General features: G+C 34.3%; 1 long non-coding RNA gene across 1 annotated transcript; it reads right to left on the reverse strand.

Moving 5' to 3' along the window:
- Positions 1-15101: 15101 nt before the first annotated feature.
- On the reverse strand, positions 15102-18018 carry LOC118279001 (uncharacterized). The gene is made up of 4 exons (XR_007706033.1): positions 17518-18018; positions 17158-17234; positions 16925-17057; positions 15102-16102 (listed from the first exon to the last, which is right to left on the reverse strand). It is a non-coding gene; the product is annotated as an uncharacterized LOC118279001 (long non-coding RNA).
- Positions 18019-27867: the final 9849 nt, after the last annotated feature.

Here is a 27867-nt window from a genome sequence, read left to right on the forward strand (position 1 = left end):
CAAGTTTCCAAAGTAACTGGAAGCCAGTTAATGAAGCTTTTATTCAATAAAATACGACTTGGAGTGAGTTGAGTCCGTATTGCAATAAAATATGGCCAGTAACTTATGAAATAACGCTTCAACTAGTTTGTATTACGTATTCGCGGGCGCATTTAATTTTAAAGAAGAGAGAAATTAAAAATTTGCTGCTTCAGGATGAGGCTCGGAGAAGAACTCAGACGGAATGGAAAATTTTAGGTGTGTCGGCTAAAATCTTGTTGGAGATAAAAATGGTTTGCTGTTTAGTTTTATTTTATAACATTTTATTTCATAGGTGCTTACTTTAATTAATAAAATCAGTTTAGATTCATAACGTAAGTACTAGGTGAGTGACGAATTGGCGAAAAAATATTGTCTAGTATTTTCCTTATAACTTCTGTATACTTCTGTTCTAACTTTTTAATATTATAAGCCGGAAAACGAGCAGATGGATCACCTGATTGTAAGCAATCGCCACCGCCTGATCATGGTTTCCCGAAACGGGAAACCATGGGGTAACGGGGATTGGGAAGATTGGAAAGGGGGATAATTGGGCCTCCGTTAACCTCATTCAGACAACGAACCACAACGCAAACGTTGTTTCACGTCAGTTCTTTGTGAGGCCGTGATGTCACTCCTGTCGAGCCGGCCCACGTTTAAAAACTTCCTTCCAGACTTTTTATAAGAAATATTACTCACATAAAGTAGGTACATAGGTAATAATATAACTTGTACATAATATTATATGTGTAAGTATAAGTTAAGCTGCACAGGACATTATAAATAACGTATTTAAAGTACATGCCCGATGAGATCTAAAATCGATTTGTCAGTTAAAGTGGTGTACCAAGATTTGAAATCAACATTTCAGTATTATATTCATATCTGACAACGAAATGTATGAGGACTGGAAGTGGTACTAATATATTTTATTGGATTATAATAAAATACTCTAAAGTAACTTGTTTGTAGTTAATAATGTACTTAAGTCTCCTTTAATATTACAGATGTTAAATTTCGTAACTTTAGAACGCATTTTCAAAAGGCAATACGACAACAAAAACCTCATGAACAGATTTCATATAAAACGTAACCTAATAAATATTGTAAATACGAAAATTAACTTGTTTTTATTTTTATTATAAAAGATATCTCACAAACTGCTGGACTGGATTGCAATGAATTTTGCTCAAGCGATAGGTGGAGATAATGGTTAAAGCCAAAGTTCTAAGCAAGCGAATTCATATGACTAAAAACATATTTACCCAGTGTAATCATTATATTGTGATTTAAATATTTACGTAATGTATCTGCCTTAAGATTGATAGTTCCATTACTATCTGCTCTTAATGTAATGGATTAGTTCGTCTAAGTGTCTAGGCATTAGAGTACCTTAGCTAACCAAAAACAAAGTATCGCATTTAGAGGGTTGCGGGCCCAATGGTACCTTCTTGTGAAATATTGGCGTTCAGGTAAACTAGATAAGACTTAGTGCCGGGTCCAATTTATTTGGAAAAGGACTAGGATGTAGAACTTTAGGAAGGTACTACTTTTGCTTTTTTTGTTCATAATGGGATGCAATAAATTAATTATGAAAAAATAGGTATAACAGGGAGTGCCTCTTGTGTGTAGTACAATGGTGGTCACATGTGCCAGCCCACTATAAAGTTAATGTACGAGTATGCTTGCATGACATTGAATTGATGCTGGGTCAAGCAGTTTTTTTTAAATGATCAAGCAGGTCTATCCTCCGTTGTACCTACTATCTATGGAGCGTAATCTGTCAGATTTAGCCATATCTTTTTCACAAAGTTACATCGATTCGTATAAAAGTACTTATGTTAACAGCAAAACTTACAGACCATGTAATCAATGTAGGTACATCTGCAGTACCAAAGGTAACACTAGATCGTTGCCGACCACGGAAAATTTACATGTATCAGGATAATAACAAAGATCTAACATACAAAGATTAAATTCCAAGTTTCACAGAAAACAATAAACAAAATCTATAAGCAATACAAATGAAATTAAGCATGGAATCTAAAACAAACATTAAAGTGTACAAAGATTTCTATGAACGCCTTCATCAGTGCTCTCCACGGTTCTGATCTTTAAGTGCCAGTTCTCTTTTAGTGTCTCTGTTTCCGTGTCGGGCTCTGATTTTATTTGTAGTATTTGTAGTACATTCGTGTGTGAAATAGCCGTGAAGGCGTCGTGTAGCCGACCACCCAGTGGGACGATGACTGCTTAACGCTCTCGCCGTCATTTCTTCTGATTTATTGAAACGCAAAGCGCTCGTGGCGAGAGATCTGTGTACTGTCGACCGGAGATATGCGGACAGTACGTGCGAATCGAATGTGATGAAGGAATAAAATGTTTATCCTTTTTTGGGGTTATTTTGCTGCATGGTGGTCGCTGTTGATAAATGGATTCGTGTTCTTTTTGTGTTTTAGGAGTTTGTAAACTGGATGATTAGCCTAAATTGCTTAATGGATTCTGATTGATCAGTTAGATTAAACGGTGCAGTAGATGTAAGCTGCATTAATCTCAATCTTTGTACTTTTTTTTCTTCTTTATGGCAATCGAATCTCCAATACAAAGTTGTCGACTATACTGCCAGTGTCGAGTGGTGACGGTAGATTATGAATCGTCGAACATCTTTGTACTTACATGGTCTACAACTTGTACGTTTTTTGACATTTACTTCGAGATGTACCTACTCAGGTTTTAATTTCAGTTTGAATAACCACAACAGACTATAATAAGAGTTGCATTGTAATAGTACGCACCAATATTAAATCTCTTTTAGTAGCATTCCATTTGGTTGTACCGCACAGATCAACACCGGCTTAAATTAATTTCGAATTTGTATTTCGAACCGTATTTTCTCACGCGGCAACATTGATCACAGCGGCTCCTTCTAAATATGAATGATCTGGCCACATTATAAATTTAAAAAATAATTATCATAGATCCATAAATTACGAGTCATTGGGAATGATTTTTTTGTTGAGTTCACTTTGTGATTTAGGTGATTGTAAGATGTTAAGTAAGTTATGCTTTTTGTGTTTGTACGAAACCGGTCGGTGTGTGGTTTGTTTACGTTTTTTGTTTGTGACGCTACTGTATCTGTTAATTACTTTTTTATTTATATTTTTTTTGGTGTTGCATGTTGACATCGAAACGAAGCGAATGTAAAGTATTAATGATTTACTTATTGTTCATGGTTAATAATAATCCCATCAAAAACATCCTGTAAAAAACCCAAGTCTCGCAGCTCAGTCTTTCTACCGTCAAAAGTTGTGAGATCCATGTAATACCAAGTCGGTTAATCTATTTAGTGTCTACTTGAAGGATCTTCTGTCTTAAGTTATTACATAAGTTATTATCATGCCAATATTAAAAATATTTAACGTTTTAAACAAATAGATCGACTTGGACATCGCTTGATTTGATTATTAGTATGTATCACACTACACAGCACGACGGGCCAGCGACCAACAGGAACGAGAGTTTCAATCGCGTGAGGCGCGAGAGACTAAAGAATCTAATATAATATTGTAATATTCATTTTGTTTTCATGCGATGTCCAAGTCGATCTATTTGTTTAAAACGTTAAATATTTTTAATATTGGCATGATAATAACTTATGTAATAACTTAAGACAGAAGGTCCTTCAAGTAGACACTAAATAGATTAACCGACTTGGTATTACATGGATCTCACAACTTTTGACGGTAGAAAGACTGAGCTGCGAGACTTGGGTTTTTTACAGGATGTTTTTGATGGGATCTCACTTCTTTTTGTAGATTGTAGAGCCTTTCTTTTTGATACCATCTACTTCTAACGAATTTTGTTAAAGGTCTTATGATATTTTCTTATTTTTATATGTAGTCTTCCTCTTTTTCTTTTCCGGTACTACTTCTTGAGCTTCAGCCACAGTTTTTCTCAAAGCCCACTCCCTGTCTCTATGGGCTTTTCTCGGAGGCTTTGATGTCTCAATTTTTGACAAGTCTGGACGGTAAATACTTCTTAATCTGTTGTATTCACAAATTGATGATTCCTGCGCTTTAATACTTCCAAAGTCGACATTAATGAGATGTAAACCGCCCAGACTTGTAACTCTCGAAAGTGCCACGTAAGCTTGACCGGATGTGAACACTGCAGAACCTATATATTATATATATTTTACAAATAATAATGTTGTTCAGTTTCATGGGCTAAACACACCCTTACCCACCCTATACCCCCTCCCTTGCCTCATATGGTAGGTACCTATCTACACCTATTAAATTTATAACCACCACCAACCACCAACTGCATAAATAACTTTGTAATCCCATATATTTATATGGGATTACAAAGTTATTGATGCAGTTGGTGTATTTGGAAAACTGGACCGAAATTACAAAATATTTAAGTTTTCCCATGATTAAGACACTAAACTCTATATGTATTCCAAATATGAAGCTTCTAAGTCTGCTAGAAGTGCCTTGGACTTTTGATGATCGGTGAGTCAGTGAGTGACAAAATTTAGAAACTTTAACAAGTTGTCATTCTTAAACTACTGGTTCAAATTGACTGAAATTTTAAATATTCCGTGTTTATACAATGCCGGATTAGTTACTGAAGATTCAGGTTTCTTGCTTTATCCACAACCGAATTATAGGGGGTCGAAAAAGGCCCGAATTGCTTCGAGAAAAGGATGGTACGGCCGTGCCGCTTTTTTTTGCTCGACTTGGCGGGGGCACTGCCGTGCCCCCAGATCAGTTTGTAACTTTTGGTGACCACATACATTATTGTAATGTTTACAGATGGCAGTGTTAATTACATTTGATCGGTGTTTATACATATTGTCTTCTGATGCTAATGTTTCACGTACAACATTGTTCTTCAATTTAAGGTAGAAATACTATAATATAAGCAGCCCAGTACCCATTCCTAGCAACAACAAACTACAACGACAAAAATTGTTCTCTCTCTAACCAGAAAAATCGACATTTCATTTCCAGGGTTGCCACTAGCGTCAGTAGTTGAAGGAAAGTAACAATTTGTTGTTTTATTGTTCCCGTCTAGGGCGGGGAATAGGGCTGTCGGCATTTGTTTTATTTGGTACACTGCTATAAATGTGTTTATAAAGAGTGAAATGAGCTTAGTCCGCCACGCTTCTGCTAAAGTACTTACGATGTACCTAAACGTCACTTTTACAACGAGTTTAGTTTCACTGCTTTGAGCTGTTAGGGCTTGCGAATGTGCATTTTAAGATTGCTTTCCAGGATTCTAACTCGCACTACACATTGAGCAAGCGTGGTGATTAATGCTCAAGCTTTCTCCGTGTAAGAAGCAGGCCTCTGCCTTTGGTGAGCAGCGGCCATTATACCTTTTTGAGGAGGAATAATCGTCCAATTAATTTTCTCGCCTATAACGAGGCGAGAGGGACAGTCAGACTCTTACTGACTAAAAAGCACCGTTCTTACTCCTGCTTTATGAGCCGGTAACCCGTTAAGCAGTCCACAACATCAGCCTTATTGGGCTCCATTTGTAGTAGTCTAATGGCTCTTTCGGATCTCTTCCATAGGTCTGGTTCTAGTCGAGCGGCAAGCTACTCTTCTTCGCCGTTCTTCAGGCCCACTTACAGATACCTAGGCTGTTGATGTGTTCTAACTCGGCATTGTTCATTGAATTGTGCTAAAGTAACACAAGCAATAACGCGAGGTAAAGTAAACACCTGAAAGTGCAAGAAAGCTCAATAATAATAGTACCGAACACCGCTTAAGCATGTTATGAGCCCGTAAACAATATTTCCTACAGGAAATTTTCGGACGCTTAATCTTAATGCAGATCTAGGTTTACTGTGAAAACCTAGTTTACGAAAGGTATACTGGTTAAGGCTGTTTTATGTGAAGGAAAGGCATGATTTTTTATTTTTTGAGAGGGGAAATTCACTGGCTTCTGCCGCCTTGGTTGAGGCGAGAGGGAGTCAGACTCACTGAATAAAAGCCACCCGTTCCTACTTCTTTTCGAGCCCCGGTAAACCCGCTAGGTAGTCCGCAGCTCCGGATCAGGCATCAGCCCTACTGAGCCCCATCTGTGGTTGTTTGATGGCTCTTTGTTTGGTGACGCAAATATAGGTATGATAAATTTATATTTTTAAATGATCAAATTTCAATGTAGGCATGATTTCTTCCTAAATAAAATTATAAGCAGTTCTTATGAAGTGGACATGGCAGCCGTCTAAATCTTTTTAATTCTTTACAATATTTCGTAGCAGTATATTCCGAATACCTACCTATTGACATTTAAACTTAAACGTAGCATCTTCTTAATTAAATTAAAAGACATAGCGTAAACAAATTCCTTACTTACTTTTTTCATGAAACTAATTCCTCATTCAAATGGCACCTGGCCATTGCCGGTTATAAACTAAGATCATAAGAGTAAGTGCACCAATAAAGTTTCAACTTCCACCAGATGACAACTGTAGCCGCTATAACTCCGCCATTTTCTACGGAACCCGCTTTTTCCTAGTTTAATTTCAGCATAAAAGTTACACGGGACTCTAAATGGGAACATTTTATTTAGAGATGGAACGAATGATTTAAATTGGTCGTGTTATATGATTTTTTTTTTATTTCAATATAAAAATCTGACGAACGTAGTCCTCTTTTTATTGAATATTGCAATGCTGTGTTTTATATTGCAAAATAAAATTGTCACTATCGTTTTTCATTGGTTTATTCTGTACTGCGACAGAAGTCGGAAATGAAATCCCGATTTTTTTGTTTCAATTAACCGTAACGAAAGCTTTTACCAATCAATTTAGTTTTTAATTGAGCATTTATATATTTTACTTTTTAATAACAACGTGGATCTACTTTGATAAAGTTTTTGACTTTATATTAATTACTTATGTAGGTATTTTATGGTATAAGTGGCAAGCGAGCATACGGGTCCCTGATAGTAAGCAATGCGCAAAGCGCCGCCAAGCCTCAAGATAATTATGCTGAGACTTGGCCAGTTCATATCGACAGACACAATAACAGTAGAAGATCTTCGCTCTTTGCGATATACGTAGGTAATTATTATGTTAATTTTAACTAACTTTCCTATGCAAAAATTGTTCCAGAACATTTCCTTAATAATCATTTCCTTCACACAATAGATAAACACAAGAATAGTATAGAATCTTCGATCTTCGCCCTTGAAATATGTAGGCAATTATTATGTTAATATTAAGTAACATTCCTATGCAAAAAAATGTTACAGAATATAAATAATCACACATTATATCTTTAAGTAAGCCGGGCCACTTTTACTATCACAGTAATTTATAAAAAAAAAACACTAAAACGTTACACAGGTAGAACTTTTAGTTCTCACGAACCGCTATCATGTCAGCAATCCCTAAACAAACGACGGAGACAACCCTAGGCTTAGCCACTCAAGCCTAAAAAAGCTAGACCATCAATAATTGAATTACCTAACCGCAAAACCCTGTAAATATCCTTTGAAGAAACCGAAAGGGAACATTTCTAAACCCTTATTTATTCTTATTACGTGTGGAAGTAGATTCTTATCCGATCCTCAGGTAGAATGAACGACAATAGAATCTTCCGGTACACATAAATAGAGGAAACCTATGTAAATGTGGGAAATTTAGGCGATTGAGGGAAACGTTAGGGCTGCCCTCTTGTAGTTCTTTATTAATGTCTCTTCTGGTTTGGGTCTTGTGGTTGTAAGGGATTGTTTTTAATCGAGGTAAGTTTTTGGTGTAGGTTAGTGATATTTTATTATTGTTTGTTTATGCAAGAATGAGTTTAATTTCATAAGCAAACGAATTTAAAGTTAGAGTACAACATTTTTTTTCCAATAGCTACTTCAGCATGGTTTCACCTGCTCTGCTCAGCTTCTATTATTTATAGAGTGAAGTTTAATAGCCCATAACCTCCCTTGGAAATTGGACCATCCAACACAAAAATAACTATTCAATTCGAACCAGTAATTCCGGAATTTAGCGCGCTAAAACAAACAGATTTTAGAAAGTAGCCTGTTGGAAAAAGCCATAAATAAATAATAGAATCCTTCATGTGATGTGTTCCTGCTATAATTTTAATTAACAAATTGTGGTTTACGGTTAACACTATACAACGACAAGTTGAGATTTTGTTGCAGGGAAATTGCGAGAACCGCCCCATTAATAAATTATAAGACATTCTGCCACAGTTAAAGTATGCCATTTGAAACTACAAGTTTGACCTACTAACCTATCTTGCAAGCTTAATGTAGTTCGAATATATTACGGACTTGATATACTGGTCCAATAACATTTAATATTGTAACACCTATGCAGGCTGTGCTAAGCGCCTACGCTTGCAGGTAACTTTGGCGTCTTTAATATTTTGCTAGTATTTTTGTATGCGGCGTTGTGCAAAGTTTTGTTGTAGGTATTTGTTGACTGTGGGCTACTGGCTAGTATATTATTTTCATGGGGCTATTGAAATTGAAAAAAATAATATTTTGTTATGTTTCTTATGTAGTAAATATTTTAGTTTTTATTGTTATTTAATTTTAGACCAATAAATATTATATTTAATTGTTTATTATATCTTGTATATTATAATATAAAAAAATATTTAAAAATGTTATGTCTAGTTCGTTGACATTCCTTATTTTGTAACAATTTTGAAGGATCTTAAAACAGAGAAAAATGTAGATAGGGATTATAAATCGAAAGAAATTTTAAACTGCCTCGTTGGTCAGGTCGTCGCAAGTGCGACTGCCGGACATGGGGTCTCGGGTTCGATTCCCGGGTCGGGCAAAGTATTACTGGGCTTTTTTCGGATTTTCGAAAATTTCTCAGTGGTAGCACGGAGTCTGGAAATGTGCCCGGTATATGGCAATAGGCTCACCCCCTATTACATGGGACTTTACACAACATAAATTGTGAAAAGTGGGTGTACATTGTACAGTGGCATTGCATGCCATAATGTGCACCTCTGCCTACCCCTTCAGGGATTAAAGGCGTGACGATATGTACCCAACTAACAATTTTGCCCTATAACCAAACCTTATATCTCAAAAAAGCTGGGTAAATGATGTATAAAGGTTTTGGTGGTGACTGATTGTTGTGTAAAAGCGTTTGACAACACAGTTTGACTCTATAAGTTTATATAGCAAAAACGACCTATTAATAGTTGATGTAAAGGTTTACTTCACGACTTTATATAGCTGTTATAGTCAGGCGTTATAGCAACCTCCATTGTGACTAGTATACAACGATTGAACTTCATAACAGTTTTAACTGTCACCCTAATGCGCCTAATTTGCGCAATAAAGGTTCGAAACGAACTCTTATGTGTCGTTTGTGAAAGTAGAGATGACAACTCAGGAATAGGACGATATTGCGATATTGAGGGTTTTAAGATCATCGTTACAGTATACAGTAATATAGTGGGCACAAAAAGTCTACATCGGAGTGATTTGGTGATAAAGCTGAGTTTCAAATTATATTTATATAGCTTAATTGTCTTATAAAGGGTTATTAATGCCCATTATAGCTGTAGTGATAAACTTATATCACAAATACACTTTTTAGAAGAAGATTGTTTTTTTATAACTATTATAGTTCCTCTATTACACAATAGTACTATAACGGAGACCTTATGTGTTTTAAAACATTATTATTGTGTATAAAGGTAGGCTAGCAATGCTTTTAAATGATAATTCCGTTTTGTAAAAGCACTTCTATCGCTCTTCTACAACAATATTGACATTTTGATACAGTGTAATTAATGCGACAATATTTTTATAAATTATAAGAGAAATGGATTTAGAAGCTTGGCAACGATACAAACGCAGTGGGAGTTATAGACGAGAAGTGAAAAGACAATATGAGGAAACAACAAGAAGCACTCTTTGTTGAAGACCCAATTATAGAAAATGGTTCCGTACAAAATACAGTTCACGTCAGTGATGAAATGGAGAATAATTCATTTGTGGACAGCGATTCCAGGTGTGACAGTTTTTCAGATTGTTTGATTGATTCAACTGAAGAAAAAACCAGCAACTACGAGATGGTTTGAAGTATTGGGCTATTAATTATAATATTTCACACGAAGCAATAAAAAGTTTGATAGTACTAATAAACGATCGAATACCAAATACATTGCGTGCAGTACTCAGCCCGTGGGAAGTGGATGGTACTGGCACAACGGCTTGACAAAAACACTGAAATGCTATCTAGAAATGATTAATAAAAGTATTTTTTTTAAATTCACTCAATATAAACATAGATGGACTGCCTGCTTTTAAAAGTTCAAAATTACAGTTATGGCCAATTTTGTGCAACGTTCATGAAATACCAAAACTAAGACCCATTGTAACATTGTAAAGTTTAAAAAAAGTATTCATCATATTTATGGAATAAGGACAAAAAATAAAACAAAAATAACAAACAAGCTCAAAAGGAACCCTAATTTCATGTAATGGTGGATTTAATCTATCATAATGAGTACTATAGTAGAGTTAAGGAAGCTGGAACTATGTTTATAACTTAAAATAAGAAATTATTTTAGTAAAAGCTCATTAATTCGAAGGGGGCATTCAAATATGTCCTAAATCCATACATAGTTTATCAGTAAAATTACAGTCGCACAACATTTTCCTCGTAAGAGACGAATAATTCGATTAAGTACAAAATAATATCTTGCTCATCACGATACCACGATACGTCATTTTTCTTATTTTTTTATTTCTCTTCTAAAACACAGCAGAGACACAGCAGCGACGTGAACGAATGTAAAATGAATGAATGATGAATTTTAGTGATGTAATGGAATCATGAACTCTTTTACAGTACCCAAAAACACTTTAGTAGTGCTGCGGTGGCTTATATATCACCAAATAGAGATTGCGTTACTGTAACATCAACTGCAACGGGCCAAAATTGTCATGCCTGATACCCTTATAGTTCTACTTTAACACTGAATGGAGATATAATTGCGCCACTTTCTTTGTAGATGCACCTTCTTTGGCCTTTTATTTGACCACCGTTTAGTTTTTACAAAACGTTCTATGGCCTTCTATAAAACTAACTTTTGTTGGTTGGGTATGTATGTATGTATAAATTTTAAACCACTTTAAAAACTTTACTTGGAATAAAATTACTTGACTTATTCGACTTGATATTGAATTATTCGTATACATACGAGTACATACTTACATTTGGTAGATATTCAATTGTTTAATATTATTTAATAAGTTCATTAATATTATTATCTAGAAAATAATTTATACGATAAAGCACAATATAATAGAAATGATCAAATATAGAATGAACACACTAAACTTGCAGACTAATGCTGTACTGTACTAAAGCGCCTACATTAAAACAAACTGCAATAGCCACGAACAAATATTGCTGTAACTGTCTTAAACTAAGTTTAGCGTGGAAAAACATAATTTGCGAGCTCATAATAAGTAATTAAACAACTCTTTGTACTAAAACTATTTTATTATATTAAGTCTCGTTTAAAATTCCAAAGTTTGAATGAGAACGTTAGTGTTTAGTGTGAATTTTGTTGTAGGGAATAAAATAGTAACGTATTTTTATTTATTTAAGTTATTCTATTAAAAATATACAAAATAATAATATTTTAATGACTACTAATATTGTCGTATTCTATTCTAGGGTTGGCACAGAACATATTAAATATTTCCATTTTTTAGATTTTTTGTTAATTACCTTAACGTCAGGAGTTGAGATTAAGTCGTGTTTTGCAAGTCCATACTGATAATCAGGACGTATAGTGTGATATAGTCACGAACTCATACAATATTCTATCATAATATTCAGAGTCCACATATAGTATACAATAATATAAACCACCAAAATCCCAACATATTAATCAAAACGTACAACAAAACAGTGAATTCGCGTCATAATCTCGAATACAACAATGTACAAACTTTTTACTCCACGGAGCACCACTCTAGAGGAGCTTCAAAGTGAAGTTCGTCGCTTGAAGAGCGTGCACTAACAAACTTGTCACTCACTAGTAGCTAGTTAACAATGGGTTACGTGCATTAATACTCGACCCTGTGAGATGCAGCGTAGAGCTACGAGTATCTACGTACTTTTCGAATAGTTGACACTCTGTCACAATCTCACAATGAGACCTTGTTATACGGAGGTGTTTTGTTTTTAGATTTAATTTTTGTTAGGTTAGAGAAAGCTTAATATATACCTACCTTTAAATATTACCTTAAAGCTTTAAAGTATAGACTATAGGTTATTCATTTTTATTGTCATATTTCCCCGAGCTGAGGACAGCGGGTTACCGGGGCTCCGGCTCGAAAATCAGGAGTAGGAATGGGATGGTTTTTTGTCAGTTAGAGTCTGACACTTCCTCTAACCTCGCCTAAGCTTGGATAATAATTTTCCCTCCTCAAAAACAATTGTCATATTTCATTGTTTCATGTGAATATAAAGATTGTTTGATCGTCTTATATTGAAACCAATTTCAGTGGTAGTCGTTGTGTAGTTAAATTGCTGTCAATAAATAAACTTGTAACACATACTAACACAATATATTGAAGAGAGAAGGCAAGGAGTGAATATGTATTGAAAGCAAATGCATTATGTTTGATAAATTGTTTTCACAAGTATGGCAAACTTGACGTTATAAATGCACAATCACGGTGATTTGTTACGCAAACTATTTGAACAACAAGCTATGGTGTAACAAAGAAAGGGGAGGTATCACATAATACATCACTTTGGGAATGATACATGATTTTTGCACGGAGCTGCACGCCCCGCCATAACGTGTATGAGTATGACCCTTTCCTTGGCCGTCCGCGCCTGTCTGCGCCGACCACAGTTCTAACCCCTCAACCGTTTGTCATCTCACAACGCCCTCATATAAATACAAACAACTAAGGCGGAAGCCGTGAAATTTAGAAATTCCTTTGTCGACGACTCGGCGCCACTTTGCCTTTATGCCTTTAGATCTACAAATTTTCAGATTTATTCTTTGAATAAATTTTGTGGTAGACGTTGTCGGCTTTGAAATTCAATTGGCTCGGGGTCGACACATTGCTGACGAGTTCGCTTCCTTTTTATTAAGGATTTTTTTGTCTAGCCTTTGTATACCTACTGATTTATATTTACGAGGAAATATAAATTTCAATATTCCTTGTCGTTGTTCTGTAATGACGTGTTAAGTATTTATAAGACATGTTTTGTTTTTTTTTGGTGTCAATACAAATCACTCACATCATAAGACGAACAAAGTTTACTGAATATCTACTAGATACGAGTATACCATGAACACAAGCCACATTGCACTGCCATTGGGATGGGAACAACGAAAACTTATCTAACTCCAAAACTAAGATCGTATTCTGACGTGATCTACTATGATTGTAGGATGTGACTAGATTTACTATTGTAATGTAACAAATACAAGGTTCTATATCTTATTTTGGTACAATTGGATGGGATAAGTCGAAGCATACAATAATTGTAAAATATTCCACTTTTTATTAGTTACGTTATTGCGTTTACGAAGTATATGGGTTAGGTTCATAGTCGCATTCTAGACTTTAGTGGCGTTGGGGTACATACTAAGATTAAGCCAATAATTAAATGAATTTAATTCATTCCAACCTCTTTCCTTTCTTTGCAGTTTCATAGGTAACTTGGACAACAACTCTTTTATACGTTTCAGAAACAAAATAATTTAAAAACAACTACAAAGCTCCTTATAACCAAATCAACCTTAGAAAATGCTGGCGTTTGTGACAAATTGTACCACAAATTGTCACTGGCATACAGGCTTACAACAAACATAGCTTCCATCCAATATTCGGAAATTGAAATTCAAACGTATTGCTGAATTTTCGATTAAGATATTCCTAGAAGTAAACTATTAAATCAGGTTTTGTGCCATATTTAATAATAGATTCGATCGTTATTGCATCTGACTATTAGATAATAGTCATACTCAGTCAGTCAGAGTCAGTTATACTCAGATGAATATGCTACTCACTAAACAATACGCATAAAAGGGAAAAAAACTTAAGAAAAATGTGAATATTTGAAGCTGTGTACTTTAACCTTTCCAATACCGGAGCTGCGGACTGCCTGGCGAGTTACCGGGGTTGCAACTCGAAAAGCAGGTGCAGGAACGGGGAGGTTTTTAGTCAGTAAGAGTCTAACATTTCTTCGGATTCGGATTTCCCCCCTCCAAAAAACACCATGTCAAATAACAGCATTTAATCAAAAAACTAAATTCTATCTATTAAAGAAATTGTAGTTTTCTGTCAACAACTCCACCCTTCAAGGAAGAACGCTCATGGATTTATTCATCTTTCAACCTGAACCACTAAAAACACAAAACAAAACACAACTGATTGAGTTCCATACACAAAGAAACTTACATGACTCGACTAGGTTTACATAAATATCGAACAAATCCGTGACCGAACACTGGAGGTAGATAATTCAATCACAACCGTACAATTCGGTCTTTTGTATGTAAAGACCAAATCTGAAGGGGCTTCCACATCGCACCAAGTCTTTATACGAATGCCGCATTGTAAAAGTGGGACTGATCAGATGTATGGATATTACTTTGATGTCCTTTGTTGGAAAACGTGGATTTTATCTCAGCGGTTTTTGCTAAGGGTTCGTAAGGAAAAGGTGTGAGTTTTTTAATCATATTTTTTGTGTTGTTTTATGGATGGAGGATGTGTTGTGTGGTATTCTAAATAGTTTTAATACTGAATTAACTAAAAATCATGGTTTACTCTAGTAAATCAATGTAGAAAAGTAGTGCAGCATCGTCGCGTCTGCGCACGCCGCTCATGATGAAGAGTCCCACTGTGACTCGAAACTAGAGCTTTTCCCCATTAATGTACATGAGTAGTATGTGAATTTTAGTTACTTATCTAATTTAGTATGTCTCACTATTGTATTTATGAAAATATAGTTTTAATACTTACAATTGATTAGTTTGGTTCATATTTTATAAGTGTAAAAATTATTTGTTCCAACATACCTATCTCTACTTACAACTGGGGCCTTAGACAAAGTAACAATTTAAAAACGATAACGAAGTTAGAAAAGTCTAAAATGTATGGAGCTGCGTTAAGTCACGTGGTCCATCGACATCGTTATCGCAATTTGGTAGACAATGTAACATTTCATAACGAAACCATAAAGTAACGAATACGTTACCGAACGTTATCGTGTTTATTCCATACAAATGCGTAGACAAGCGGCACTTTAAGTGTTCGTCTTCGCCTCGATCGTGATCGTCATTAAGGATAACGAAACGAACGCTAAAACGTTGTAGTTATCGACTAATATCGACACAAGATGGCCGGATTTCATTCTACAGCTGATTTTTGACCTTGATTGATTACATACTCTTGAGTATTTATTTTATGTTAGAGGCATTACTGCAGGTTAAATAAATTATAAAATGCATTATCTTCGTTTATTGTGGGTTGTGCACAACGAGAACGCCTGGGAGAGGCGTCAAAACCGATTAAATGCGGCGACGGCTATTGGAAACAATTGGAGAAATGCCTGAATTGTTTTTCAACTAACATTTCAGACTTAATAAAAGAGCATTTAGGAAATTATGCAAGGAGCTAGAAGCTCATGTACGATTAAAAGGTTCTACTGAGATTCCCCTGGAACTAAAGGTAAGAAATTTTACATTAATTAAACAATATAATTATAGGTACCTATTGCAGGCAAACATATACTTTTGTTGTTGGTTATTGATCCTAATAACTTGAGTTAAAGCATTATTCGTCGGATAGTTTTATATATTATAGGAACTATATAACAAAAATATTGTGGTACGACACAATACTTTATTAACTGCTGTAGAGGTAAGTAAAAATAAAACCACATAATCTAAATCTGTATTATTATAATTTTCAGGTGCTGTGTGCTTTTAGCTTTTTAGCTACTCGCTTGCCGCTATCTCGAAGGGGGTCGCTCAAACGAGGGCCGGGAGAAACAGCAGACTGCGGTGTCGCTGGCGATCTCAACCGCGGATCACGCCTGGTGGATGGAGAAATATTATTTATATTAAATATTTATGTATAAGAATTTTTATAAATACTAATTCATCATTTATATAATAGGTAATATTTATAAATAATAATTCATAACCAGATTAACCAAGTTAAAAACTAATTTATCAAAAAAATTAATGGTGTCTTTCATGTAAGTGAAGTTACTTGGTTGACTAATGTTAATAAGAATACTTTATAAAACATTTCGATTTATTTATTTGCCATCTACCTACTAGAGACAATTAAGTAGCTCATTTTTGAGCAGATCCCTTGAAGGTGTATACCTAGTACTTACATTAATTTAAATCCTAGCTTTTCTATAGTCTTGTCCATAGTTATAAGTATAATATATGTGTATATGAGATTAAAAAGCCAATTTGTCAAGAACTTTTGAAATTAATTGAAAAATAACAATAACATGCAGGTTTGGACACCAAAGTATAGCTTGTACTATACTATATATGTACTTATTTGAATTTTTGTAGTAAGGAGGTTAATGTTTAGCTGTATGTTTTCTTTTACATATTTGCTTAAAAGAAAACTTACAACTAAGAAAGCAAATGTTTTATGGTATATGCCAATAAACATTTCTTGTTTCTTTCTTACTATGGGTGTCAGAGATTGATCATCATCATCATCATCATAATTATAAAAAGTCCCCAGTCTAGTTATAACAGAGAAAATTATTACAAGCCAATTTTCATAACCACAAAGGGTGTGTCCACTTTTCCAAAACCCTTCAGAAAATAGCTTGCTAGCCACTCTACCATCACACCAGTCTTTCCAAAAATGTTCATTAGATCCTTACTTTTTATCACTTATCTGTAGTCTTGCTGCCACCACCACCAACAGCATTCAATATGTTTGTCAGTTCAGTCCACAGTCGGTCTGACTGTACCCAACCTAATGATGCAGCAAGAGGCCTCGCCGGGTCACCATGACTGTAACATAAACAAACAAAGATTCAGTATAAGTACTTCATTGTTAAGATTGCGTCATTCGTACATTACATACTAGTGAATACAACTTGGATTTACTTACTTTGCTATATCCTCAAGCAGCATTGACAATTGTTGGGAACTTGTTCGCACTCTTGATTCCATGTTTCATCACTATCACTAAAAATTATAATAATCAATAGATTAGAACACCAGTCATTTATAAAAATGAGTCTATTTTGATTATCATTAAGACTAAAACTTAATATCAAAGTTAATGATAATTAAAACTTAATATCGCCCATACCCACTGACCAACAATTTAGTATAATAATACTCTATTCACTTACTTACTAGTATAAAGTTCTGTTTTTATTATAATCTACAATACTTTAGCTACTCTTTATTTCTATGATTTCACTGAAGTAAAACGACTACTTAAAACAAAGACTATATTACTTACTAGAAATAACGTGGACTGTCTTATGCGAGGGCTAGTTCGAAATTGAACTTATAAAGTCATATTTCTCTTGGGAAGCACTTGAGCCCAGCAGTTTTCGGATATTTACGTCTGGGCATCGCAGCACAACCACTTGAAGCCCACCGGTGCGGCGACCACCGTGCCGATCCCGTGACGTCACCCAGCACTCCAACGTCGCTGACCGTGATATCATCACCCTCACGAAGTACGGCGATCGCCAACAACTCACTTATTCTTATCAGTAAAATTCGAAAACAGTAATAACTCGCGGGAATAATCCGATTTGAACTTCTTGAGTGACACTGACAGCTAAATTTTCGTTACCATAAACAATATTTTTGCTTTTTAGCGAACAATCGATTCGACACAACGATAACGATCGCGATGTTACTTTGTCTAAGAAATGTTTGTCGTTATCGTTGAGACGATGACGATTTTAGATATCGTTTCGCTACCAAGCGATGTTACTTTGTCTAAGGACCCTGCTGTTACCGCAATTAATGAAAAACCCCGTACAGCAGAGACAACTAACAAACCAAGTCTACTGACTAACCTACATTATATTGAATTAAAATATACAAATGTTGGTTAAAAACAGAATCTAATAAATAAAATGGAAATAAAAACCACTTTATCTAACGTAAGTTTGTTCGCTGTAGACTAAACAAACCGCAGCGAAAATATTTACAAACAGCAAAAACTATTGGTACACCTACAACCACTATAAAATACTAAATTGTTTACAATTTTATTGAAACTAGTTTCAAGAAATCCCCTTTTGTGGAAATACTTTATATTTTTTTTAAACGAATTTTAATGTTAAATTTTCAAAACTGGAATTACTTTACTAGAAATCTCTATAAAGTATATAAAAATCAATTGCTGTTTGTTAGTCTCGCTAAAACTCGAGAACGGCTGGACTGATTTGGCAAAGTTTGGTGCTCCATAGAAGGTTTTAAAGGTAAAAAAAAGATTTGTTTACCCATATTTTTAGGTCACGTTAACATCTTGACTGTCTGTATAATAATGACACGATAAAAAAATATTTTTTCTCGCGTAAGAGTTAAACAAAGTTAGATACCTACTCCTATAAAGAATCAGTACACAAGGTGTATCTTTTTTTTGCCGTATTCCTATTTTTTTACAGGTAGAAATTTACTCCATTTTCACGCGATAGTATCAATTTCATCTCAATAAACAAAATTAAATAACAATTGAAGTGTCCGTCACAAAGACATAATAAAGACAAATAAATAAAAGATTCATTACCGAACTGTTTTGAGTGGTACAACTTGAAATACCTAAACAAAATATAAACAAAGACTACCTACTTAGTAAAGCTGAGACGCACGACAAGAGAATTCTTCAGTTTTAACATCATCCTGTTAAATTCTTACGTTTTCTTTTTAATTAATTTTGACAAATTATCCGACGGTCTCAGTTTCTCTTGTTTTTGTTTTTTTTTTTGTTTCACTTTTAATTAAATACTGGAGTGACACTCGAAGGCATGTTGGACAAGTGGCCTCACGCCTCCGTTTGTACTGTTCATTAATTACTCTTGATGTTTTTTCGACCTTTTTGCGGAGTACATAGGGTGTAAAGTCGTATCACCTCTCGAGTGTGGAGTGTAGATTAAGCTTCACGTGGAGTGCTAACTGACATTGAGTTGAATCTAGTAGATATGTTTGTGTGTGTAAAGCTGTAGATGTAAATAAAGTAAAAGTTACTAGCATAGATACTTTACTAGTTATTAATAAAGCTACATGATTATTTTTCTCCAACTAATTATTCATTTTGGCCTTTTAAAGTTATCTCTACTTATACTTTTTTAATAAAAAAAGAGAGCCGCCGCAATTTTCTTTACCACCTCCACCCAACTAAGTTTGAAATATACTATCCTGAACACCGCATCAAAATTCGTTCAACTAAACGCGAGATAATTGCGCATATACTTGCATTCTCCTCCTTTTTTTGAAGTTGGTCAAAAACGTTTGACCAAACTATTGACATACCAGTAATAAAAAATATTATTTGTCATGATCTTTTCAAATCATTAACTCATTTATGATCGAATTATCTTTACATTTAAAACCTAGTTTCGACATTTCAACAAATATCTATTTTACAGAGCCACCGAGATGGAAAAAATAAATCAACAAAACTGAATTACACGCATAATAAAATAAAAAATAAACACAATATTCTTAAAACACACTCGATACAGCACGTATTATAATTCACCCTATTTTCAAAGATTTATGATAATATACGGTGTGGTATTAAATTCGTTCCTTACCTATTGCATGCTCTTATCTGTCACAGCAAGCAAACCTATACGATACACTCCCTAACATAAACAAAACAGAACGCAATTTTCATATTCAAGTCAATAGCTCAGAATAATAAGTGATAGTAAGTAATATTGGGGAAATCCACATAAGAGCCCCTTATATTTGGAACCCCTACTGTCGGTTCTCACGTCTTTGTCACTTTTCAAACTCACTGCGGAGCTGTGATTACATAAACTGTCTTTTTGTTATTTTATAACAGTCAATTAATATAGTAGCTTAAAATAATAATATAGTTATTATTGGATTTTTTTGCGCTTTCAACGAAAATTAACTTTTATCAAACTAATCAATTAAGAGAGGGTTACATAAATAAATGTTTTGTTCAATACGTAACTTAAGGACGAGGATATTTTTATCAAATTGAATTGATTAGGATTTATTTAACATTTACACACAGTCAACATTCCTTAACAACGAAGAAAATGTATTCGAATTTTCTAAATTCAAAATACAATCGTAGGGGTCGCAAGTAGGACAAGGAAGGCAATTCCGGGGTACTCTGCGTAGCGAGTTTACTTCACGAACCATTAAATTTTCCTGTTTGCATTTTTTAGCATACGTTACTCCCAAGACGAGAATTCTACTACTGTTTTACGATTGTAGTTTTAGGGGAAGCGTTTCTTAAGCGTCGCACTACCGCCGCGAATTTATTGAATTTTATACTCATTTTGATCACACTTAAGTGAATTAAGTATGAGTTTTAGTGGTAGGGGGCGGGAATAATTGTCAACTTTTATTTTAGTGACTCTGTTCACCTTTTGCGTTATTGGATTGGAAATCTATCTTAGAATAATGTATTTCTAGACTAATCTAATATTAGGTGATAGAGATATCATGTCCTGATAAAAATGTATTCATTAAAAGAGAAATAAGAAGGTCTTGCAGTATTTTCTTTCAATTTCTGAAACAAAATCGTCTTGCCAAAGGATTTTGATCTTTATAATAATAGAAAGTCTTGTTATTACTAATTAGAATGGGGTAAATTGATATTTCCTGTTAATAATAATGAAAGGATATAGGTTACTGGAGCAAGTTTGTTAATAATACATTGATTGCATAAGCAATTAAAGCTTAATTATGTTTACGTATTGTACATAAGCCGTAAACATGATTTTATACACTGTTTTACTACAGGCATACATACCTACAGAATAAACATTGATATAACAATTTAGTAAAAATTTCCTTATAATATTGGATTTTATTCAATACTAGCTTCTGCCAGAGACCTCGTCCCCGTTTTCCCTCTAAACTCTACAAGGAACATACATACCAAGTTTCATCTTCTTAGTTCCAGCAGTTAACCCCCAAGAAGCTGGCAACGCACTTGTAACGCCTCTGGTGTTCATGAGCGGTAGCGATTGCTTACCATCAGATGATCCGTCTGCTCATTTACCAGTTTATACCATAAAAAAAACCATAATCAGTAATTTAGTAAGTACTCGCGTTTACACTCATTAAACCACTAACGCAGTTGTAAACTCTAATATCTTCTTATTGTGTTCTAATTATTCTTATTGTACCAACACAACGAAATTGTATTACTAAAATAGTCATACATTAGTTGGAACATTTTTACATTCCGCATTTGACTAGAAACTAAAATCCCTATTTCAAAGCATGTAAACATACAGCGAAACATCTAAAATTGTTTTGCAAAGCGTAAATAGTCAATCAAGTTTTTTTTTTTATAAAAAAAAGAGCTGAAAAAGATCCGTTGGTCAGCAAATGGCTTTTAAAAATACAGTGCGCTCTTTGAAGAGAGCTTTATTATTCAAAATATTTTAATGGACAGTTTTAACCTCCACGATAAAGCTATACACAGAAAACCATTTTAAATATTGACTAGCTCGGAATAACTAACACGTTATTTCATCGTGATTTTTTGAATCACGTTTCACGTGAAAATTAAGTGGTGTTCCATTATGGATTTTTGATTTTGTATTCTTCTTTTTGGACTGAAATCTAGTTTTGACCCTATTATTGTCTCATTATTAATCTATAATAGTAGCAACCATACTGTGGACCCTTTGATCTGTAATACCTAGTAAAAACCATTGAAGTATATTTCTAAATTATTTATACTAACATATAAATAAAACGTTACTCAGAAAAAGTTTAGAGGTGAAACAAAACTTAACAACGAAGTTCAAGCTTACTCCGCTAGATGGCAGTGATGACTAAAACGTTCGAAAGGTATTATTTGCTGCTGCCATAGGTAATAAGTATGACTTTCAACTACTTAATGTGTTCATTAATGTTCACATTTATTTAAAAGTAAGAAAATATATATAATAGGTATATTGCATTATTAAGTACAACACATAAATCTCAATTCCCATTTCTAATTGTGAACCCGTAGCCGAAACAATCGAACAAAACTGATTAACGAAATAAAACCAACATTCAGAAACTAAAACTGGGTCTGAAACTTTGTAATAATCACCAACAAATTCAATCGGTTCCCAATAAAAGCGAACGAGTAGCCAGCAACTCCGGAACCGAGCATTTGACCATACACCAACTTATGTGGCATTCTAAGCAATGCATTTTGAACTTTATGGCTTAGAGATTTAGGTGCAATGAGGATGCAGTAATAAGGTTGTTGCTCCGTGTCGCCCGGAGCGGATGTTCACGACAGTCACCTTATTTGGCGACAGTCCAACATCACCGGGCAAACTTTTATGTTATTTCAATGCGGTTTAAGTGAAAGAATTGCATTTGCAACCCAATAGATCCTTACTTTGTTACTGAAGTAGGTTTTGGAGTGCAACAAAAATGTCACTCTGTTTATGGAGATTTGTGGAGAGTCGTTGAACTGATAAAATTGAGCTTGCAATTTGCCATATTTAAAAACTGAAATTAGTAACGGATCTTAAAGACCCTCACATGATAGTACCTATACTTATAGCTAGCGTCATGAATGTGCCTTGTCAAAAATCGGTCTTAATCTAAAAATTGTGTATTGAAATCGCTTATTTTAGCAATAAGGCCATTTAAGTGCTATATACTTACACCTATAAATGACAAATTCAGAGTAAATGATGAAAATATAATAAAACTATAAAAAGATAATATAAAAATGTAGTAAATAGTTGTATAAATGAGATATTGCGTAGTACTAAAAGTCGCGAGTGATATTAATGCCTTATATTTTCAATACATACAATTAAATGAACATGATAAATAGAGATAATATAACAACAATGTTAACAATGAGCTGACCCAAAAATTGTTTGGTTAACGCATGACAGTATCATTAATAAAATCTTTAAATTACATCCTTGTATACATTGTAAGTACATTTTTAACATACACATACACAAAACACATTATTTTATGCAAGATATATAGACAACTATATATGTATAGACTGACTCGTTGGTCCAGAGTTCGCAAGTGCGACTGGTCGGGCAATGGCGGCGATTCCTGGGTCGGGTAAAATATAATATTACTGGGCTTTTTTTCGGGTTTTCGAAAATTTCTCAGTAGTAGCATGGAGTCTGGAATTGTGTATATATGACAATAGGCTCACCCCCTATTACATGGGACTTATAACACAAATAATTGTGAAAGTCTCTCTGCATACCCCTTCGGGGTTAAAAGGCGTGACGTTGGTTATGTATAGACAACATGACGACGTGCGAGACTTCGTCATGTTGACATTGTTTAACAACATGTGACCTTTGTGGTCACAAAGATGCAGGTCGCTTTCAACAGTTCCATCTGGAAGTGATTTGGGGAAGCCTATGAACTGGAAATCATTACAAAGTTAAAGGCAAGCATTTATTATAAAAAATAAATAGTCTGTCAGTCTGTCCGTCAGTAAAGGTGGAAAGAAGTCAGTCGCTAAGTGTATTGAGAGAATGTGTTCCCCGTACCTTAGTTCCTACGTTTGAGACGGGACATCAGACTGGTTTTTAGTCAGTAAGAGTCTGACAGTCTTCTTTTATATTATCATACATTTACGTATATAATGTAATATTACAAGCTATATAATAATATTAATGTATTTGGTGACCACTTGGCCGGCAATACAATTTGAAGCTAAGGCTATCTGGTTCCATATTTGCACACAGCCCACGCTAAGAAATATATAATGATATAATTATAGGTCTCACACATTATGGGGCTGACATATTAACCAATAATATTGTGAAGAGTAATTTTAATTCATTAACCTTATATTAATGTGGTCGAATTTAAATGATTAATCTAGTTCTAATACAGTTGGATGGCATACTCAATCAAATGTGAATTAACTTTTGGCTTTTTCGTTTATGGTAGCGTAAGAATTTGGCATTTGATAATATTTTTGGTTATTTTAATTGACAACCAAATATCTAGACTAATATAAAAGTGGAGTGTCTATTAATAATACTTATTGAAATAACCGCAATTTTTCTACTACATTTATTTATCTTTTACAAGTTTTGTCTGTCTGTTTGTTCTGGCTAATTTCTAAAATGACTGAATCGATTTTGACAGTACTTTCATTGGCAGGTATAGCTGGTATAGTAAGGAGTAACTGAAGCTACTTTTATTCGTCACAAAGTCCGCGCGAGTGAAGCCGCGGGCATCAGCTAGTACAAAGTATAAATGAGAACTGTTAATCTGGTTCGAGGGCAATAAGTCGTATTGGTTTATAGTACGTGATTGTCCAAAACATCTACAACTCCCATTCCTTCTATTCTCTTTTCTTACAGTAAATTTTTATTTGGTTTTGTCCCTCCATAATTCTTTGCCAGTAAAATGTCTTCCCTCAGTTTTATTGTGGAAAGATATTACAGAAGTGAAACCATGGAAAAAAAGTTAGTTACTCACAATGCCACAAATAGGTACTTATGTATTATTCAAATATTTAATTAAACCTTAAGGAAAACAGCTCCAGTATAAGTAAATAACTTCAAACCATATTGTTTTTAGATTAATATAAAAGTTGATCCTATGAAAACACACAACATAGGTACTTGAAACAAAAATAAATAAAAAATATTTATTTATAGAAAAAACATAAATAAACGGGAGATGGGTCGATCAACCTCTATCAAGGTTGTCACGGTATGTTGATTCATAACTTTATAGGTAAATGAGCAATATGAGCATTAATACAACTTACACCTGCTTCTTGCCAGATAACTTCGATACAAACTCCAAACTTCATGCTGTAAATATTTTTTTTTTTATGATACTTATAAGCCGATAAAGGATCTGACGGATCACCTGATGGTAAGCGACCACCGCCCATGTACACCCGAAACACTAGAAGCGTTACAAGTGTGTTGTGGGCCTTTTGGGGGTTAGGAATTTAGGGGTTGTTGGGGTATCGGGGATTGGGAAGATAAGGAAGGGGGGCATTTGGGCCTCCGGTAAGGTAAGTACCTTATACAACAAAATACATCGCTGGCGTTGTATGACGTCGGTTTTCTCTGAGGCCGTGGTATATCTCCAGTCGAATCGGCCTATTAGTTCCGATGCATGGCTTTCCCACACTTACATTTTGAAAATGATCATAATATGCGACACACACACGACAAAGTAGAAAAGTCTATTGTCGAATTACACTTAAAAAAGTACCCGACTTAAAATAATATAATAGCTGCTCCTTGAAATGTAGGTACTAAAATTCTGTCACATCTGGTTTTGCGTACCAACCCTAACCACCGTAGTACCAAAGAAAAATTCTCAACATACTCGCTACATACACTAGTTAGATTATTTTGGAAATATTATGTAATGGAAAATATTTAGTTCTATTTTAGTCTCTGAACGTTCTTAGGATTCCGTACAAGGATACGTGTAGCAAATATAAATTGTTAACCTATGTGATCTTTCCACGTTTTAGATAAATATAGAACTTCATATTGAAATATTTAAATCATTGTCAAATGTTACAGAAATAGAATTCTGCCTAAGACTATAAATTTTACCTAGCACTATTAAAGTATGGAGACACACCTACATAGCTCTGGCTTTTTGTGATCACGAAAGGAATAATTTCAATGTAATTTTTCTTCATAAAAGCAATCATGTAAAAAAAAACAAAACGTGACATCTTTTCTGCTCAAAAGTGTGGGTTTTAAAGCTCTTCTAATGGAAAAAGTTTAACAAGTTCCTAGAAAAATCTATCTTCTTTTGTTTAGTCCAGAACTGTATGCTATTAAAAAGAAAACTATTCTGCTAAGCAGCAAGGTTAGCATTTCTTTTTATTTTTGGATGGTCGAGCTACGTTTCCCTGACCTGTGGATTCTGACAAAGAATTTTTTGAACACCACAACCAAAAACGTAAAAGAAAAAGTTAAACCGTTTTCTAAAAACTCTTGCGGAACCCTGAAACAGTGGCAGATATTATATAGTTTCTCCACCCTTTTTTCTTTTAACCGCATCACGTTCCAGGGTATCTTTTTGGTGAATTGGTCGGGCTCCAATTAAGCCAGCAGGCGCCAGCGTTCTGCTTCCGGTGGTACACCGACAAATCGTTGGTCCAATCTTTATATTGTATGAATTACATCGAATTACAGCGAATTAAGCTGCTCGTTGAACATTTTATTTCATTTTTTTATCGATGCGAAATGGCGGTTGGTCGGCTTTCGTTGATTGGTTGATTTTTTTGCTGGTTGTTAATATTTTTTTAAGTGTTTTTTTTTATTATTTTTCTTTACAGATTGATTTTAAAGATAGAATATGCACTTTTCTTTCCAAAAAACACAAGAAAAAGCAGTTATTAACTCAATGAAAATGTCTATTTAAATGTGGACTTTTCTTTCCGAAAAACGCTAGAAAATTATAAAAAAGAATGAACATGATCTAAAAGACCAGTCTTGGTTAGACGAAATTGAGAGTTTATCCAGAATAGATAGAATCTTAATAATATTATTTTAGTGGCTAAAAAAGTATCAATAAAGTTTTAGTTGTCAAGAATAAACACTTTAGTTTACCTCTTAACGTTACCAGGCAAACAGGAATTACGAGTACATTATGTAATGTAAGACGCTTGTATTTAGTACCGTACTTATTTCAGGACACTGCAATCAAAGTTCATTGCCGCGTAATTACGTTCGGTAATTGGAATTTTGATATTATGTTATGATTAAAAAATCGTATTGTGATCAGGGAATCAATTTCAAGAATTTTGAAGTCATGATGATGAGTCTTTAAGTATTTTCCCAACGAAATTACCAATAAAATAAAAAATGTCGAAGCTAACAGCTGATTCGGTACTTTAATAGTTTCTATAATATCAATTAAATAAAAATGGAACTACATAAGTGACTGCTACATTGGTCAAGTGGTTGCAGCGATGAGAGCGGATCTCCTCATCGATTCTGTGCTTTTTTTAGTTTCAAAATAATTAGAAACTGTAAATTATGAAGAACTATGATTTTATTAGCATCTATAAAAGTTTAAATCAAGAATTTTTTGATCCTTTGAATTCTTAAGTATTTAATTTTCAAGTATTTTAGTGGTTACATTATAGCAAAAAAATAAATAAAAAATATAAGCGCTTATAACTTGAACAGCTCATGTTTGTAGGTCACCTATAAAATGCATTGGCATTCAAAACAAATTAGACTATAATCATATTCGAATTGTTATACATTATGTAAGTACAGTAATTTGTATGATTATCCGATTATAGACAGAATGGAACCCTATTATGGGTCACCAGAACGTTAAATTTCGAGCTCGCGTAACAAAGTAGCAATAAACGTCTCGAAGACAAGACACGCTAATCGAACCCCAGCTCATTACCATATAAATATCATTCGGGGATGGATATAATTACAAAAAAGACCGAATTTTATATTTTCGTCTGCCTTGGGACGTCCTTCGATAGAAATATTTCAAAGGACATTGCACTTCGGTTCAGATCGTATTTTTCCGGTCCGGTTCGGGAATGTGCGGTGATACGCTGAGATATCCTGGCCGGGACCTATTTGGCAGTGTATCGAGTGTTTTAAATTATTTCGAGAAGGAAGCG

Source organism: Spodoptera frugiperda, chromosome 15 (assembly GCF_023101765.2).
Source record: "Spodoptera frugiperda isolate SF20-4 chromosome 15, AGI-APGP_CSIRO_Sfru_2.0, whole genome shotgun sequence".
In the NCBI taxonomy this organism is placed as follows: Eukaryota; Metazoa; Arthropoda; class Insecta; order Lepidoptera; family Noctuidae; genus Spodoptera; species Spodoptera frugiperda.